This window comes from Neofelis nebulosa, chromosome 9 (genome assembly GCF_028018385.1).
Source record: "Neofelis nebulosa isolate mNeoNeb1 chromosome 9, mNeoNeb1.pri, whole genome shotgun sequence".
In the NCBI taxonomy this organism is placed as follows: Eukaryota; Metazoa; Chordata; class Mammalia; order Carnivora; family Felidae; genus Neofelis; species Neofelis nebulosa.
This window is the reverse complement of record NC_080790.1, coordinates 49,139,296-49,158,142: the sequence shown is the minus strand read 5'-3', so window position 1 is coordinate 49,158,142 and position 18,847 is coordinate 49,139,296. Positions and strand designations below refer to the sequence as shown.

The window sequence follows — 18,847 nt, the reverse complement described above, 5'->3', positions numbered from 1 at the left end:
TGAGGGCAACAGCAGACCCAACATCAGAGGTGGAGGGGTAGGTACTACTGTAAAACCTCATTGTCACCTGGGATACCCCTCTGACGCTTACTTTAGCACTTTTTAAGTGTTGTCATATTTTGCAACTTTCTCCAGAGGTCAGGTCAGATCCATGACAGATAGGGAATAGGAACTTAAAAGACCATGCCAGTGAGTTTCCTGTTAAACTCAGGGAGGCCCTTCCCACAGCCTTGACAATGCCAGTGGGTGTAAGGGTGGTGTTCTGGGCAGCACCCCAGCCACCATGCCAGTCTTCCAAAGGAGCTATCTAAAGTTTTCTACATGGCAGTAATAGCATAAACATGGTAATCAACCTTCCACAGTGCCAATGTTATCATAATAACCTGGGCCAGGGAGGCCAAGAGGTGGTTCAGGGGACATTGCTGACAATCTTGAGGGAGTGGTCATACCTCTAATGCTTTACTGCCAGCACTACCATGGTAGCATCAGCAGAAGGGGCAGAGATGATAGCCCTTTGGAGTCTACCCTTTAAGTGAGGCCCAGATTTCTGTTAGGTAGTAAAGACACTAGTGGACTCCAAAGCACATTTAGCACAAGCATCATCCCCCTTTGACGTTACAAGACAGAGGCATACTTCCCATCGATCACAAGCTTCCCAGTCTCAGTTTAGACAGTGCCATTGAATTTGCATGCATACAACAGATCGTGTAGTTGAGGTCAAAGATGGTAACAATGTTGCGACGTTTGCCAATGTTGAAGGTAGCTCTTTCTGGTGATCAGGCATGCAATATGGCCACATCTGTTTATTCTGACCTTCATCGCCATGTCTTAGGGATGCAGCTGGCACTTCATAAAAAGGCATAGCTGATTGTTGAGCGAGAATTAGTTTTTTTCTTAAGGAGGCAAGATGGCAACATGATTCCATGTACCTCTCCTTTCTCACATTCTTGATGAAATAACCAGAGAGGAAATCCTCTGTATTAGCAATGAAACCCAGGGGTTTGTGCCAACACATGCTAGACATCTGAAGGAATTTCTCAGATTTATCGTGCAAGTGGAATTCTTGGGGACTGACATGGGACCCTCAGAGCAAATGTAGTGGAGTTCACTGGGGAAAGAAGTTCCAAGAGCCAGAGAAAGCAGCCCCTTGTGGCTCACAGGACAGGTGTTTTTTGCTTGTCCACTTGAGGCCACTGAAAGTTTTTAACCAAAAAAAGTGAGAAGTTGGATTTCTATTTTTAACAGATTAAGAGTCTGATTAAAAATTGAACTAGGATGGTGGCTATAGAAATGGAATAAAGAGATAGATTTTCCAAATACATTAAAGGTACAATTACAGGATTTGGTGTTGGACTAGATGTTAAAAGTAGCTGTCTCTAGGTGGTGGAACTGAAGGATAATTTTTAGTCACCTATTTTTTTTCTTTCAGACTTTTCATAATTTTGTACAGTGAACATTGATTGTATCAGTAACTTTTTAAAAACTTAAAACAAAAAAAAAATCTTCCTGAATACACCAAGAAGGGATAACTAGATTATGTACTAGGTAGATTCTGGAGAAGCAACTTCAAAATAAGAAAAATCCTCAAAAGATGAGCAAAACAGATGAAACAGAAGCAAGACTCCTGGCATGTACTAGTGTAGGACTTTCAGTGTCTGTGTGTTTGGCTGGGGCGGTGGTTGTCAGACTTTTTTTTTCAATATTGGGATTCTTTCCTCTAACAAAATCTACACAGAGAGCTTGCATGTAGCAGAGATCACAGGAGCAAGCCTCTGGTTGAAGGAGGAGGAGGTTGAATTTACACCTGAGGTCACCCTCCTCTATCTCTCCCTTTCCTCAGGAACAAAGGCTAAGGCACTGAGAGAGAGAGAGAGAGAGCAACTATGGTTTGGCTTTTTCTTTTCATTTCCTTGGCTTTAGGGATTTAAGCAGAGGCAGCTCTGTTTGATGCAAGTGATATGTGGGTGACAGACAAAGCTGAGCAGAAGCCCGCTTTCAACCTGTAGCCAATCACAGCCATTGTTGTGCACTGGCTAGAATAAATGTATTTGAAGGCAGTGCAGCACTGATTGGAAAGACTCCTTAAATGGGAAAACAAGAAAAAGAAGCCTTTTATCTTTCAAAGAAAGAAAAGACAAATGGGAGATGAGAACATGACTTGCAAGAAAAATGCCTGCCCCAGGTTGGGCTTAAACTATGTTTCTTTAATCTTCTGCTTGAAGCCTCACCATTGCTAAGGACATCCAGGCAAGTCACAGTGCTGAGAGAGGAGGGCCAGGGCAGAGAAGGTGAATGGGCCAGGCCATGCACCCCACGGGGAATCACTACCCATCTGTCACCATTCAGACAATGAAGGGACATAATTGTTCCCACCAAATGGAGTTTGCAGTGCACTCTGAGAGCTTATGAATGAATGAAGGTTGGAGAACCATACGTTTTAGACCGATGTATCAGGGAAAAGAGGAAGAACAGTTCATAGGAGAACAGGTTGGGAATGCACTATTTCTCCACCACTCACTCCTCTCCCTCTCCATCCCCAGCATTTCTATGGTGGCTGTCCTGCTCTCCATGACTACACTCCTGTCTAGAGATGATGCACCGGCTGGCTGAGCACAGACCCAAGCCGTCCGGCTTGGAGGACCAATCCTAACTCCTTATCCCCATTCTAAGCTGATTTCTCCAGGGATGGCAGTCTAACCTATGCTGAGCCTCTGAATGTCTTGCAGGGGGTTCTGGAATTGAAGCCAAGAACATCAGTTAATCTTTTTCAGGCAGCCAAAGAGGCAAGCATTAAGACTATCGCATTCTTCAGTAGATGGATAAACAAACTCTGGTATATCTATGCAATGAAATACTGTTCAACTATGAAAAGGAAGAAACTGCTGATAAACATATCCACTTGAGTTAATCTCAAAGACACCATGCTGATCGAAGGAAGCCAGGTCCAAGAAGTTGCATTGTGTATGATTCCATTTATACGGCATTCTCAAAAAGAAAAACTCCAATGATGGGCAACTCAGGAGAGGTTGCCAGGGTTATTATAGGTGGAGGGAGGGGATGACTACAAAGCAGTAGCATGAGGCAGTTTTGAGGGCCACGAAAATGTTTGCATCCTGGTTGTGCTGGTAGTTACACAAATTTATACCTGTGTTAAAATTCACAAAATTCATAAATGTTTTTCAAAAGCTAAAGGTCAATTTGGCTATATGGTATTTTTTTGAGAGAGAGAGAGAGAGAGAGAGAGAGAGAGAGAGAGAGAGAATATGTGAGTGAACAGGAGAGGAGCAGGTGTAGAGACAGAGAGGGAATCTTAAGCAGGCTCCATGCTCAGCACAGAGTCTGATGTGGGCTCAACCCCCCAGACCCTGGGATCAATGACCTGAGTTGAAATCAAGAGTCGGATGTTCCACCAACTGAGCCACCCAGGTGCCCCGACTATATGGTACTTTTTAAAATAAAATTTTTAACCATTAAAAAGAAAAACTTTCTCATTTGCAAGGAGAGGTGGCTGATCTACAAAAGGTAGAAAGTAGAAAAACTTAAAACTGCTCAGAGACAAAAAAGTATAAGAGAGAAACCAGAGTCCCTTTGGGTCCAGTTCTAGCAATTATGTTCTTATTCTTGGCTTCCCTGAGACACACTTACATTCTCATCATAAATTCCCCTTTTATACTTAAGCTAATTGAGCTCAGATGTTTCATCAGCAATCCAGAATCCTAACTAATTTAGTAAGAATCACTGGTTCACTGTTGCATTTGTTGTTCTGGAGCTGGAGGGTAGCTTCCCTCCCTACAAGCCTAACAGTAAATGGAGGCCTACTTTATAGACAACGTCACCTCAGCAGTTATAGGTTTTACTACACTGATAATAAACCGCACATTCCAAATCGCTGACTCATTAAGCCCTTGCTCCAAATCCTCTCTCCCTAAGGTTGCCACATAATGCTGTGAGTGCTCATTAAATCTCAGAGATTTTTAAGTGACATTTACTGTTAATACACAGTTCAGCTGACCTTATGGGGGTAGTTTCCACAAAGCATGCCAGGAAAAGCCCCATGTTACCAGCCTGCTGGTAGAGTTTCCTTCCAGTGTGAGGAAAACCCAGTGTACATAGAGACCAGCTGTTCTTCTTTTCTAATCCCCAGAAGTGACAGATATCTGGGGTATCCAGCCAGCTTATTTCGTTCCTCATGGAGATCTATTCTATCCTGCCTGTAATTCCACTAGAGCCAGATGCGGTGAACATATCCCTTATTCTGAACTGTAGTTTTCCCCAAGAGTATGCAGGATAAAAGGAAACTCTGCTAGGAACATTCATTTGCATGTTTATTAAATAATTTATACACCAACTATTAATACATTTTTGTTTTCTTCAGTGCAGCCAGCACTTTGCTAGGTAACCGAGATGAGTGAAACAGTGGCCAAGGAGTCCATGGTCTTATGAGGAAATGGACTTTCTGATAATATCTGCACCCTGGAGGCAGACCAGTACTCCAGAGTGACACCCAGGAAGGAGGGAGGAACAGAGGTGCCATAGGATAGCTGCTGGGAGAAAGTGATACATGGGTTTTAAAGGATGAGTAGGGATTTGCCATGCTTCCAAGTGGAGAAGGGCCCTCTAGATGGAGGGGACACACACTGGGCAAGGGACGTGAAACCATGCAGTGGAGTTGGCCAACTCAAGGAGTCTGGAACTTGCAGAGGTGAGGGAGAGATAGGAGCCCCAGCAGGAGCTGGCACTTCGTCCTGCAGGGAGTGTGTGGCTATGTGGGGCTTCACAGAGACAGATGATGTACATGTTTTTGCACTTTTAGGAAATATTACTTTGGCAGCAGTGGGGGTGACTGATGAAAGATGGACTGAATCCAGTGGGAAGAAGGTAAACTAGGAGGAGCCTGAGGCTATAATCCAGGTGAAAGAATCAAGTGGGGAGAAAGTTGAAAGGATACATTTGGTAGGAAGGTTTCTTTTTTTAAAGCTTGTTTGTTTGTTTGTTTGTTTGTTTGTTTAGAGCATGGGTGGGAGAGGGGCAGAGAGAAAGGGAGAGAGAGAATCCCAAGTAGGCTCTGTGTCTTCAGTGCAGAGCCTGACTTGGGGCTCAATCTCACAAACCATGAGATCATGACCTGAGCTGAAACCAAAGGTCAGGTGCTTAACCAACTGAGCCACCCAGGTGCCCCTGGGAGGATACATTTGGAAGACAGAATTGATAATGGGTGGTGACCAGTAGGGTATGGTGTTTAAAGAAGAGAGACCAGGATGTCACTTACATTTATGATTTGGGATCACAGGCGGATGGGGATGACAGTGTCAAAGAACAGGAGGGAAGACAGGAGGAAGAACAAAGTTGGGTAAGGCCAGGTGGAGATGAGAAATACTGAATTCAGAAGGGAAACTGTTTTTCTCCTCCATCGAGACAAAATAAATAAATCAGTAGGGAGGTCTGTCATTGGAATAGGAATTTTATTTTATTCACATAGCAATGCTCTGCACATCTTTTTTTTATGTCTTTTATTCATGTAGAAGAAACAAAGAAAGAGGAGCTCAGACAGGCAGAATAAGGAACCCAGGGAAATTTTAGCAGACTGGGAAATAAAGCTTTCTTGTCTGAAACACTTCTGGTGAGCCAGTAAGCGAGAGAGACAAAGCCACTTTGATGATATGCAGTCCACCAGGTTGAACACAAACTGCTAAAAAAGACCAATGATGGGCCTCATACAGCCTCATACAGCCATACAGATGGGCCTCATACACATTCCCTCATACAGCTTCAGTTATCATCAAAATATTGACGTGTCACAAATCTCCCACTTTAAGATCCCTTTATCAGACTTTTTACTGGATATATTCACCTCCCGCCACTCAACCTGCTCCCCATCATGTGTCTCTTATCTCAGTGGGCCCAACACTGCAGCCCTCATCACTGATTTCCTCTTAGACCACCTTCACTCATCAGTTCCTGAGGGACATGTGTGTGTATGAGAGAGAGAAGACTGATCTCTTAAGAACACTTCACGTCTACATAGTTTTCTCTAACCATACTGCCATTCTTCTACTCCAGGCTGCTGTCAGCTCTCTTCTGGATTATGACAACAAGCACCTAATTGATCCCTCTGCTTCAAGTCTGCTCCAGTTCAATCCTTCTACTTCCCATTCTAAAATGTAAGTGTGATCATGTGAATCCCTTGATGAGTTTTTTGATTAAAATTCTGTGGTTTCCCTTTGTTCTTAGGTTAAAGTCCAAAGTCCTCAACATGGTTACAAGGCCCTTTTGTGGTCTATCCTCTAATTAAGGCTCCAGAGTAAGATATTACCACTTCACTTTCACACTCTAAACTCCAGCTAGAATAAACTTCATTCCCTTCTAGAGGCATATGAAGCTTGCTGTCTCCTCCTGGGCTTAGAGTAAACTCTTCCTTCTGCTTGGTACACATCCCTGCCCATCCCACCCCATCCCCCAAAGAAGTATCTTCTCCTGGGTCTCTTCCACTCATCTTATAATTATCCACACAGGCATCATGTCCACACAACACCCTCAGGACTCCCATCCCATCTTCCTAAGAGTTCCTCAAATACCCTGCACCTTCCCTTCCATGCACTCCTCTTCCTGTGTTGTGATTATCTGCTTATGAGGCCAGAGCAATGTCTTTTTCACTGATCTACTCCCAGAACCTGATAAAGAGCACTTTCTTGGTAAAGGATGTTGAATGAGTGATTGAAGAAAAGTGTCCCCACAAGTGGCCGTGGTCTAACAATGGAATCTCCTTTTTTGGAGGATAATCTCCATCACCTTCTTTGGAAGTTTTACTTTCTTTACTGCTCTTAGTACTTTTGACTCTAGTACTTCATACTCTAGTACTGACACTCTATTCCCAAGGGCCTGCAAAGGCAACATATCCTGACATTTCTCCTCACCATCTACTCTTTTACTCACATAAAAATAATAGGTTTCAGCACCCTCCTTTGGTATATAATTAAGTCAGCCTTAAGCTGGAAATGACAAGTTTATTTTATAGCCCTATAATAAAGCTGTCTGCCATCACTTATGGAGGGCATAAACTTTCATCTAATCCAGGGGATTGTATTTTCTGTGAGAGGAAATGAAACATTCTTGCATTCATTCATTTATTTGGTGTGAACTAAGCACCTTCTATGCGCAGAGTCACTGGTCCACAGTCAGATAAAAAATGGGTCTGTCATAAACAGTAGACTTACTTCTATGGGTTAGACAAAGCATATTGTGGAGAAGCTGAATAGCATTTTGCCAGGCTAGGAACTCAATCCACATCATTCTGAGAATTTGTTATAAAGAGAACTAACCAGTTAGGGACAACTCCAGGAATAGAACAGCAGAGATGAGTTCTTTCTCATTGACCAAATCTTGGTCCATGCCTTCATCACTTGTCCATTCCATGATCTTACTAACTTGTTTCACAAGGTAGCCTAAACTAAGGGTTGTTTTTTTTAATTAGTTGCCAAAATTCTTAAGTACAGATTAATTTGGAGCGGGAGGGGAATCACTTGCACAAGGCAACCATGGGCTGGGAAAATTGTGGTTGTACTCTTTGAATGGGTCAATTTCTCTCCTGTCTCATTCAGCCATTTCAGTCACTTTCAGGTCTACCTGTACCCTGAAGGCTTTTAAGATCGTGACCCTTTGTCTCAGGATCAAATCTAAAGTCAGCATCACAGACTCATTCAACTTGTCCCCAGCTCACCTCTCCAGCATTATTACATCTGCATCCCAGTGTCCTAGTTTCTCTGAGTTAATAGAAAAGTCACAATAGATCTCAAATACTCCTTTCTCCCAATGCGCGAACATGCTGCTCCATCTGCCCAGACAGCACCTGTTTATTAAGAATGAACAAAGAATTTGTGGGGGAGGGAGAAACCATGGAAAGCAGTTGTAGAAAGGCTACAGAATTTCTCCCCAAAGAAGGCATTAGAAACACTACCCTGCATTAGGAAGCCACAGAACTTAGCAACTCGCTGTGTTGGACCTGTGCATAGCCTGAATCTACAATAGAATTGTCTTTAGAATAAACTTCTCCACTTACAGGACTAAGTTAAAGGCACTGTGGTTTTGCCTGCTGGCTCTGCATCAGTTTTTCACATCACGGCAATGAAAAAGCCGACAACAGCCTGGTGTTGTTTCAGTCATTACAGTGACAGGTCACGGCAACACTCATTCGGCTGCTTTGTGCAAAGGATAAAGGAAAGAAGAGGCAGAGACTTGGGGACAATTCATCCTAGGTCAAACCAGGTTAAGATCAACTGCATTATAAAACTTTCATTTTTAACCAAAGACAAAAACTATTTTCTTTTTCAATATATAATGTGAAGATGAGTACTCCTCATTGTAAGTCTGGGCAGCAGCTGTGTGTCTGCCCAGTAGAGGGAGGTCTCTCACCAACTTACAAAGACAATATTCATTACATAGTAATGCTCAGATTTACAGGGGGAAAAATGAGAATAAGAACTCATAAAATGGTTTGATATAAAATCATGCCAACTAGGGGTATTGGTGTTTTGAAGTCTACCTAAATATAACAGACGGAAAAGGGAAACATAGCCACACAGCAACTAATCTCCAAAGTTCTCTTTGGTTCAGGTTGCCTGGATTGCAGAAAAAATATTATTAACACATAGCCCAGGCTGAGGGTAGAATGGTTAGCAAAGAACTCGGAATCCACCCTAAGGAGTTCAAGCTAGGTAGATGTAGAGGATTTCTACATTCAGGGATGGTTGTGGCCAATTGCGCTTTTACTCTAGAATGTATCTTGTGAATAAACATTTTGAGTAATGATGTCTTTTTTAGCACCCAGGATTTTGAACCCACACAACCTATATGTAGGTTCAAATCCAATATGGAGAAGAGGCCCGACAAAGGCAGGTTCTCTTCTACTCTAATCATATGACCACTTCAACACTGTGTCTTGATGAATTAAGCTGACTTCACAAAGTCCCAAACTAAGGTTTAGAACCAAAACAGCTTAGTGGCTTTCCGGGTCCTTTCTCCCAAAGGGTTTAATGCTAAATTCAGCCTTCTAGATCTTGCTTCTCTGATGGTGAATACAGGTAGGCCAAACAGAAGGTAAGCCCAAGAGAAAAAGCACACCCAGAGCAGCAGAGATGTCGCTGCTTCCCCAAAGATGGGCAGGGCTTGTCTACATCATGAGGAGCTATAGAGACAGTGCTTGAAGCCTAATGGATTTTCAAGTGCTTATTTCAAGTTGGGGGTATAGCTCAGGGGTAGAGCATTTGGCTGCAAGTGCTTATTTTTTTTTTTTAAGTGCTTGAAAATAAACTTAAAGTGGCATAGGCTATGAAATATGAAAAGAGGGATGCCAGGGTGGCTCAGTCGGTTAAGCGACCAGCTCTTGATTTCTGCTCAGGTCATGACCCCAGTTCAGGAGTTCCAGCCCCACATCGGACTCCTTGCTGACAGTGCAGTGCAGAGCCTGCTTAGGATTCTCTCTCTCCCTCTCGCTCTCCCTCTGTCTCTGTCCTCTCTCTCTCTCAAAAATAAATAAACCTTAAAAATATGAAGAGAAAACTACAAAATAAAATAGTAATCTCAGCAAACACCTGCCTGGTACTTGTTATGCTCCCGGCTCTGTTCTGGGCACTTGTCTCACACTAATTCATGTGCTGTTCAGCATCCCTCTGGTACTACTTCCATCTGCATGCTACAGCTGAGGGTCCTGAGGCCCATAGTAATCACTCTGCTAGTAGGTGGTAGGGTCAGGATTTGAACCCAAGAATTTGGTTCCTGTGTCCTCAATTCTGGGTCTCTAAGTCAGGACACCTCTCTAAATATTACATCTTTAATTTTAATATCTACAAAATGTAACACCATGTCAACTAGAAAACTGCATTTCATCTTAATTTTTATAATTGTACATAGATTACATTTATTGAGAGATGTACAGTTGACTCTTGAACAACACAGGTCTGAATTGCACAGGTCCACTTATATGTAGATTTTACACAATACAGTACTATGAATGTATTTTCTCTTCTCTATGATTTTCTTAATAACATTTCCTTTCCTCTAGCTTACTTTATTGTAAGGATACAGGATATAATGTATATAACATGCAAAATATGTGTTAATTGACTATATCATCAGTAAGGCTTCTGGTCAACAGTAAGCTATTAGTAGTTACATTTTGAGGGAGTCAAAAGTTGTATATGGATTTTATACTGTGTTGAGGAGTCAGAATCCATAATCCCTGCGTTGGTCAAGGGTCAACTGAAGTACATTTTAGTAAAGTTTGATGTGGTAGAGAAGAAGGGGCTAGAGCCTTCAGAGTTTTCAAGTGTCTCTGACCCCAGGCCATCATAACCCCAGCAGCCTCAGTGGAGCACCGGAGAAGAAAGTGACAGAGATTCACAGGAGAGAACTCACTGTTCACACTCAGGGACCCTGAACAAGTACCATCCTTTGCTCCGTGGCCCGATAACATCCTTGCCGATCAACCTACACTAAAAATTTGCAAACGATTTCAGATAGTAAATATTCCAGGCTCTAACAAGAATGGCAGAGACAATTTTGAAGAAGAAAAAACAGGATATTTACCTACAAGATCTCAAACCTGATTGTAAAGCTATGTTAATTAAGATTGTGGTAATGGTGTGTGGGGTAGACAAATAGATCAATGGGATAAAAGAGTAAAAGACATTCCTGATAAGTAACATAGGTGGCCTTACAGAGCAGGGGGAGAAATAATGGACCAGTTAATAAATGATACTAGGACAATCGGTTATCCCTGGGGGGAAAAATGAAGTTAGATTTCTAACTCATCTCAGCAATAAAAAATCAATTCTAACATGAGGAAAGCATGAATAAAGAATATTCATAAAGAATAAAAGTTTTAAGCTTTTTTAAAAAAATTTTTAAATGTTTTATTTATTTATTGAGAGACAGAGCATGAGCGGGGAAGGGGCAGAGAGAGAGGGGGACACAATACAAAGCAGGCTCCAGGCTCCAAGCTGTCAGCACAGAGCTGGACGTGGGGCTGGAACTCGTCAACCGCCAGATCATGACCTGAGCCAAAGTCAGACGCTTAACGGAATGAGCCACCCAGGCACCCCGAAAGTTTTCAACTTTTAAAAGAAAATACAAGAGAATAATATCTTTTTTGCTCTCAAGGTAGAGGACGAATCTTAAATAAGACATGAAGAAAGCACAAATCATAAGGGGAAAGACAGATAAAAAACTGACTCCAGTAAAATAAAACTTTATGTTCAACAAGATACAACAGCAAAATTAAAATTCTACCCACAGATTAGGAGATCTACAAAGCATATAACCAACAAAGGATTCTATCCAGAATTTATAAAGAGCTACCACAAATCAGCAAGAGTAAAAAAAGCAAAGAATAGGAATGGACATTTCATAAAAGAGGAACCCTGAATAGCTAGTAAATATGTGAGAAGATGTTCAACATCACTAATAATCAGGGAAATGCAATTTGAAATAAGAAAGTGCTACTTCATATACCAGAACAATAAAATTAACACAGCTGATACTACCATGTGTTGGCAAGGATGGGGCAAAAGGGGAGCTTTTCTGTGCAGATTATGAGAATATAAGCTGGCACAATCATTTTAGAGAAAAATTTAGCAATATCTACTACAGTTGAAGAGGCACAAACCTATGACCCCAAATTCAACTTCTAGGAATATATCTTAGAAAAACTTGCATACGTGTTCCAAAAGAATATATATAGAAGAATTTTTATAGCAGCATTGTTTGTAACAGCAAAAAAATTACATATACATAAATGTACATGAATAGGAGAATGGATACCCGAATTGTGGTCTATTGGAAAACACTTCAACACAGTGTTTAAAGCGAATGGTAGAGTGAGAGATCTCTAAAAACATAGTATTGGTGAGAACAGGCAGACTGTGGAATAACACATACAGTTTTAAAACAGGGAGAACAATGCCAGACATTACTTGTGGATTCATGCCTACATGGTAAAGTGTAAAACATGCAAGTGAATAATAAATTCAGAAATATGTTGTAATAAAGAGAGTTTAAAAGAAGACTAGGGTTAGATGTAAGGCCACAAACCTTCAATCAAACACTGGAATGTCAAAAGCTTTTGTAGTGGGTGGAGGAGAAAGAAGTTTCAGAGAGACTTTATCACTAATCAACAAATTCAAGGAATAGGGGTTTGTGGTGGTAGAGGCTTAGTGAGAATTAACAGAATGGATATACAAAAGGGTTTGCCTCAGGCAGTCCCAGTTTATGCCTACTATTTGGAGTGATTATTAATTGTGCCCCCTTTCAATTTCAAAGGATCAGTGATATGGTCACCTAATAATAAAGCACCTTTACTTTCTCTGCCTGACAGATGATGGGTACCAGGTACAGACCTTGTCCATGAAGGCCAGGGGAGCTCATTAGATGAATGAAGAGCTGGACATCAGAGAAATTCAAAAGGACAATAATAGTAGCCAGTCTTCAGTCGATTTTTTATCTGAAAACTGAAGACCCCAAGGTTCTCACCTTTTCTTTACAGTCATGTCAGATTAGAGGCACCTGTGTGGCTCAGTTGGTTAAGCATCCGACTTCCGGTAATGATCTTATGATTTGTGAGTTCAAGCCCTGCATCGGGCTCTCTGCTGTCAGCATGGAGCCTGCTTCAGATCCTCTGTTCTCTCTTTTCTCTCTGCCCCTCCCCTGTCCCCTCATGCTCTCTGTCTCTCTCTCAAAAACAAAAAATAAACATGTAGAATCATGTCAGATTAGAGCATAGGTCTACAGTCTTCTAGTCTTCTTGGAGACATGGCTGATGGAGTAAAAAAGGCCTACAGAGTTAGCTTACAGACCAGACATGAGCAAAAATTACCTGAAGAGTTTTGAAAAATAGGGATTCCTAGGTTCCAACACCAGATTATTGGTTTGAGATCTATCGAGTTATAGTTACAGAATCCATATTTTTTCCACTCTCTGGGTAACTCTGGTACATGGATCCATGGAAACTTGTCATGAATACCAGAGCTCTAACAGTTGTGCTACTGTAAATAGCAACTTATTACTGAAAGCTCATCTTATATATTCAATTTAAATCTTCAGGTGTCTGTCATAAACCATCCTCATCTCTTGCCTTAATGTAATAATTTTCCAGTCTCATTATATGCAGCTTGCAATTAGTCCCTTCTTGTGGATGGGTCTCCACTACTCAGATTTAAAAAGGGCTGGGGCGGGGCACCTGGGTGGCGCAGTCGGTTAAGCGTCCGACTTCAACCAGGTCATGATCTCGCGTTCCGTGAGTTGGAGCCCCGCGTCAGGCTCTGGGCTGATGGCTCGGAGCCTGGAGCCTGCTTCTGATTCTGTGTCTCCCTCTCTCTCTGCCCCTCCCCCGTTCATGCTCTGTCTCTCTCTGTCCCAAAAATAAATTAAAAACGTTGAAAAAAAAAATAAAAATAAAAAGGGCTGGGGCTTGCTGACCGAGTTCTCTCCTAGACTTGATGAGGAGGCATACAGGAATGCACTGAGAACAGTGGCAGGTAAAGGAACACTTCCTTATTACCTGAGTCCAAACCCTCCTGTCAAAAACTTCAGCCCTGGTCATTTGGTAGAGGTATCCTGCTAACTGGATGAGGCAGGCCAAAGTGGACTCCTTTCCCAAAGCTTCATGCTAGTTCCTACTGGGTTTCTAGGAGAGTGAGCTGAAAATTACAGACAGAAAATTCATCCAAGCTGCAGCAAAACTTACTGAAAACTACTAAAGAATACTTTTTCGCTTTTTTTTGCTCTTAATTTTTTTTTGTTTGGTTTGGTTTCATTTGTTCTTTTTTTAAAATGTTTTTTTAATTTATTTTTCTTTCTGAAAAGCATCCTCAGATTTTGCCAAGGGTTTCCAGATTTTCTTTTGCATGTATTGAGGGATATCTTAATATAAGGAGAATGTTGTCGGTAGCCAGGGATGGCGCAGTCAGCAATGGAAGTTACACAGCACTGAGGCATCAGCTGAGCCTGAGTGGTGGCCTTTTCAGTTTGAATTTTTAATTCATTGGCATTGGATTCTTGAGGAACCAGATGTTACGGTGTAAGATACATGAGTTCCTAGAAATTGTTCTCATCTAATTTTGGGGGGATTTTAAGAGCAGTATCCGGTATATCCCTATGATGCATTTAGTTATTCAATTTTGTTGGATATTCTCATTTCCCTGTTTGGCACTTTTTGATTGTTTGAGGACTGGGAGAGTGCTAAACCACAATTACCTGTATTTATTTTCTTTTTTTTTTTAATGTTTATTTATTTTTGAGAGAGAGCAAGTAGGGGAGGGGCAGAGAGAAATGGGGACAAAAGATCTGAAGCAGGCTCTTCACTGACAGCAGAGAGCCACATGTGAAGTTTGAAATCATGAACCATGAGATCATGACCTGAGCCCAAGTCAAACACACAACCGACTTAGCCACCCAGATGCCCAAGTACCTGTATTTCTGAAAGGCATCTGAGAAACTGGGTCAGGCTAGACATCTATTAGAGGACACATCATGTCCTAAGAGAAACCTTTTTTCACCGGCCTGATCAAAACTAACTGATCGTATCTTAGAGGTGTGATCTTCAAACTTCATTGAGCATCAGAACCACCTTGTAGAACTTTTGAACCACATTGATGCCCAACCTCCCCGTGCCAATTAAAAGACACTGTCTGGAGAGAGGTGTTCAACATCAGTGTTTTTAATAAAGTTCTTGGGTACAGTAGGGTGACTATGTGTCCCAATATACCTGAAATTGAGGAGATTCAGTACTAAGTCCAAGATAGTCCTGGGCAAACCCTGCTAAAGGCCACCTTGATGAAGACCAAATTGCCATTACGACCATAGGTTCTAAGTATGTGTCCTGTAGGACAGGTACAGACCTTTCAGATCTTTCTCATTAATGGGATTCAGAACTCCTGGGGATGGGGATAAGGACCTGGAAACTTTAAAAAAAAAATTTTTTTTCAACGTTTTTTTATTTATTTTTGGGACAGAGAGAGACAGGGCATGAACGGGGGAGGGGCAGAGAGAGAGGGAGACACAGAATCGGAAACAGGCTCCAGGCTCCAAGCCATCAGCCCAGAGCCTGACGCGGGGCTCGAACTCACGGACCGCGAGATTGTGACCTGGCTGAAGTCGGACGCTTAACCGACTGCGCCACCCAGGCGCCCCAGGACCTGGAAACTTCTAATGCTGTTAACTGTAACCTAACAAAAAAAAAAAATGTGGACCAGATGTTGGAAGATGCAATAAACCAGGCCTAAGGAGATGGAAAAAACGGGTCTACATTGACTGTGACAAGAGGGAGAACAATGGCAAATTATTTGAGATGACATGAAAAGAAGGATTTTGCAAATAATACTTTTTCCTTATTCTTGTTTTTTCTTGCTTTTTATTAAGAGATTAGGGACTCCCTTCACAGATCTGATATTTTGGCTGTTCTTCACCTTGGGAGAGTCAGGTTTGTTTTGTTTCAGGTGTTCTGTTCTGGTGTGCTCTGTGTGAGTCAGCCAGTGGGAACATGAGTTTGTGCATGTGGTAGAGCCGGCATCATCCCCACATCTGGGCTCCATGATCTATGCCTAACTGTGGTTCAATTTGGTCTCCCCTGAGGCCAGGTTGGAGTGTTTGGAATTTATTGCACTTCAATGTAAAGGGCATCTGGGCATAGTAGAAGAGGAAGCCTGAGTCTTTTAATACAAAAACAAACTAAATGTTAGGTAGATTTATAGAAAATGCAAATGTACTTGGGGTGGAGGTGATCTAGATTAGGTATCTGCACCGAGGGCCGAAGCTTCTACAGCTGATGGCTCATGCCTGCCTAGGACTGCATCCCTCCACCATTTAGAATAGAGCCTTTGTGATGGTTTGTGCACCACGCACCATGTTCTCCTCTTGTGACGCAGATATATTTTTCTAATATGGTATTTCCCAGACACTGTGGAAGAAATCTCCTAGAATCCTCTGGATCCACCACATGGATTTCCTGGTGCTCATAAGCAGATTTTCTATGCCACAAAATGCCAGAATTATACCCCTAAGGGCAAACAATTCTGAATCAGGGCAAAGATTGCATTTTTATTTTTTATTTTTTAAGCTTATTTATATATTTTTGAAAGAGAGAATCCTGTGTGTAAGCAGGGGAGAGGCAGAGAGAGAGGGAGAGAGAGAATACCAAGCAGGCTCCATGCTCAGTGAGGAGCCTGACTTTGGGCTCTATCTCACGGCTGTGAGTTGGACACTTAACCGACTGAGCCCCTCAGGCGCCCCAAAGATTGCATTTTTAGACACAACTCCTGCTTTTCCTTAAGGTACCTCTTCAATTTATTAAGGGATATGAGTTGTTAACTATACTGGAATTAAAATTAAAAACTTAATAAAAATTAGGGGCACCTGGGTGGTTCACTCGGTTGAGCATCCAACTTCAGCTCAGGTCATGATCTTGTGGTTCGTGAATTCAAGCCCCATATCAGGCTCACTGCTGTCAGCCTGTCAGCTCAGAGCCTGCTTCAGATTCTCTGTCCCCCTCTCTCTGCCTCTCCCCTGTTTGCAGTCTCCCCAAAAATAAATATAAAAAACTTAATAAAATTAAAAAAAACTTTTTAGAAAAGGGATACGAGTTGTTAGTGATAAGCAAAGACCAAACTGGGAAGGATTGTGCAATGGGTGGGGAGGTTATAAGCTACATGCACTTCTGTGAAAATTTCCTTTGACCTGGACTTGAGACCTCACATTGCCTGTTCCCATGATACGTGCAGACATCAGTAAAGCTTCCTAGTCTTATGTGAATATGACCCATTTCTGCCCTCCACCTTGAAGGCTCTATATCTAGAAGCCCACAGTCTTAGTGAAAGAAAGAGTCCTGGAAATACAAAAGGAGACAATAAGCAATATTTCTTAGGTTTGTATCATATTCTGGACTCTATTCTTATCTTCCTATGCATTAACTCCTTTGACCATCATAATAGCCCTACAAAGTAAATGTTATCACCCTCATTTTACAGAAGGATACTGAAGCAAAGAGAAACAAACAAACAAGCAAACAAAATTTGCCCAGAGTTACATAGCCAAGAAGCAGAGAGCCCCGGGTTCAGAGCCCAGCAGCTCCTACTTCTGATCTCTGCTGGCTGTTGCTACACTCCAGGGCCCTACCTCACAGTTCAGCATAAACTCAACTGCTGAGAGTGAAGGGAGGGAGGTTGACCAGTCTTGTAAATGTTTGAAATGCTGAAATTGGAGAACTAAAGGAGAGAGACAGAGAGAGAGAAAGAGAGAGAGAGAGACAGGGAGGGAGACAACTAGTGTGGATCTCAGAGACTGTGGGGCAGCACTAGGGAACAATGCTTTGTAGAAGCACCATTTTGCACATTCAGGTGATTTTTGTTTTTCATCAGGGGATTATATGTTAGAACAAAAAAATAAACATTTGGGTTTCTCCAGACTGGTACACAGCCAATGGCATATACCTCAAAGATGATGGGACTTCTTCTTGCCTGTCTTGCATTTCATGGGACTTAGGAGAACAAGAAGCCTCCAACCCAGGGGGCCGCAGGGAGAAGTGACACATAGATTGAAGTCTGGTTTCCATTAAAACAAGATGTGGAGAAAACCCTCAGGAAAGAAGTGGATAATATAGGACAATCATTTTATTTTTACCTTATAATGAGGCTTCCACAAGGCAGAGTAGAAAGGTTTGGAAGTGAGAGAAAGAAAGCAAGATGCATGTAGGATCAAGAGGCCAGGAGAGGGTAGCCCACCAGAGGGCTTGCGTTACGGGCATTAGAGGCATTTGGTGGCGCCCCACAGCTTCTCTGGAGCCCAGGGGGCCCAGTGTTATCCTGGCTAGTTCAGGCGGAGGTCCCAGGTGCTGGCATCAGACCCACACATGCTGAGGTAGGGTCTGAGTAGGGCCACGGGGAGATGGTCCTATCCCTCATTTCCAACATGTATTCTTTCCAAGAAGGATTAAGGGTGAGACAGGGAAATTGTGTGAGGTAGAGAAAGCCCAGGAGAAAATGGTGCCTTTGGGCTGCCTACCTACATGCCTCAATTCCAAAGAATGTGAAGAGCATGAATATACATTTGCCGTCTACTCACTGTCATATATGTAGGTAAAAAGCAGATGCTTTGAGCCAGAAGCCAGTAGATACACCCTGGCCTCTCAGTAAAAAATATGGCACAAGCCTCTTTCCCTTTCCTCCCAGAGCCTTCTCTGATACCTGGTTATTTATGCCAACAGAGGATTAATGCCTCAGGGCAGGACATCCTTTGTTGATTTAAGGCAGAAGTCAGCCAGTCTTTCACCTAGGATAAAAGACAGTTTCACCTGCTTTTATTATTTTTTTTAAAACTGTTTCACAACTCGCTGCTGTGTTGAGAATGTCACTTTGACCCAACCCACCATGCTCCTGACCCCATTCATCAAAATTCTACTCTCAAGTTTCTGACACTAGGAGACCGGACAAGATGGCTCCAAGTGCAATGTGAGGACCACCCACAGGAGAGAGCCCCTGCCCCATACCAGCCTCACACTCCCTGGAGCTGGGCTGAGAGTCCACATGTTTATCAATGCGCTCTGAGGCACATTCCAGTTTGAGAACCACTGTTGGACTGTCCTGACCCCTTTCATTGCTCTTTAATTAACTGCTCCTTATTGCCTCCATGACCATTAGTTATTCACTTACCGAAATCCGGGAGAATGTAGGATCTACAAGGAAAAGCAATTTGTCCATTTGTTTCCTCGGGTATCTCGGATGCTTAGAAGAGTGCCACTCCTGTAATAGTTGCTTAATCAATCTTTGTTAAATAAATGAAATGGTTTTTGAATGCTCACTTTGTG

At 42.3% G+C, this 18,847-nt stretch overlaps 1 long non-coding RNA gene across 1 annotated transcript in view; it reads left to right on the top strand.

Moving 5' to 3' along the window:
- Positions 1-6,057: 6,057 nt before the first annotated feature.
- LOC131484855 (uncharacterized) overlaps positions 6,058-18,847 on the top strand; it is a 33,795-nt gene continuing 21,005 nt past the window's right edge. The window contains exon 1 of the long non-coding RNA XR_009248483.1: positions 6,058-6,161. This is a non-coding gene — a long non-coding RNA (uncharacterized LOC131484855). The remainder of the gene's footprint in view (positions 6,162-18,847) is intronic.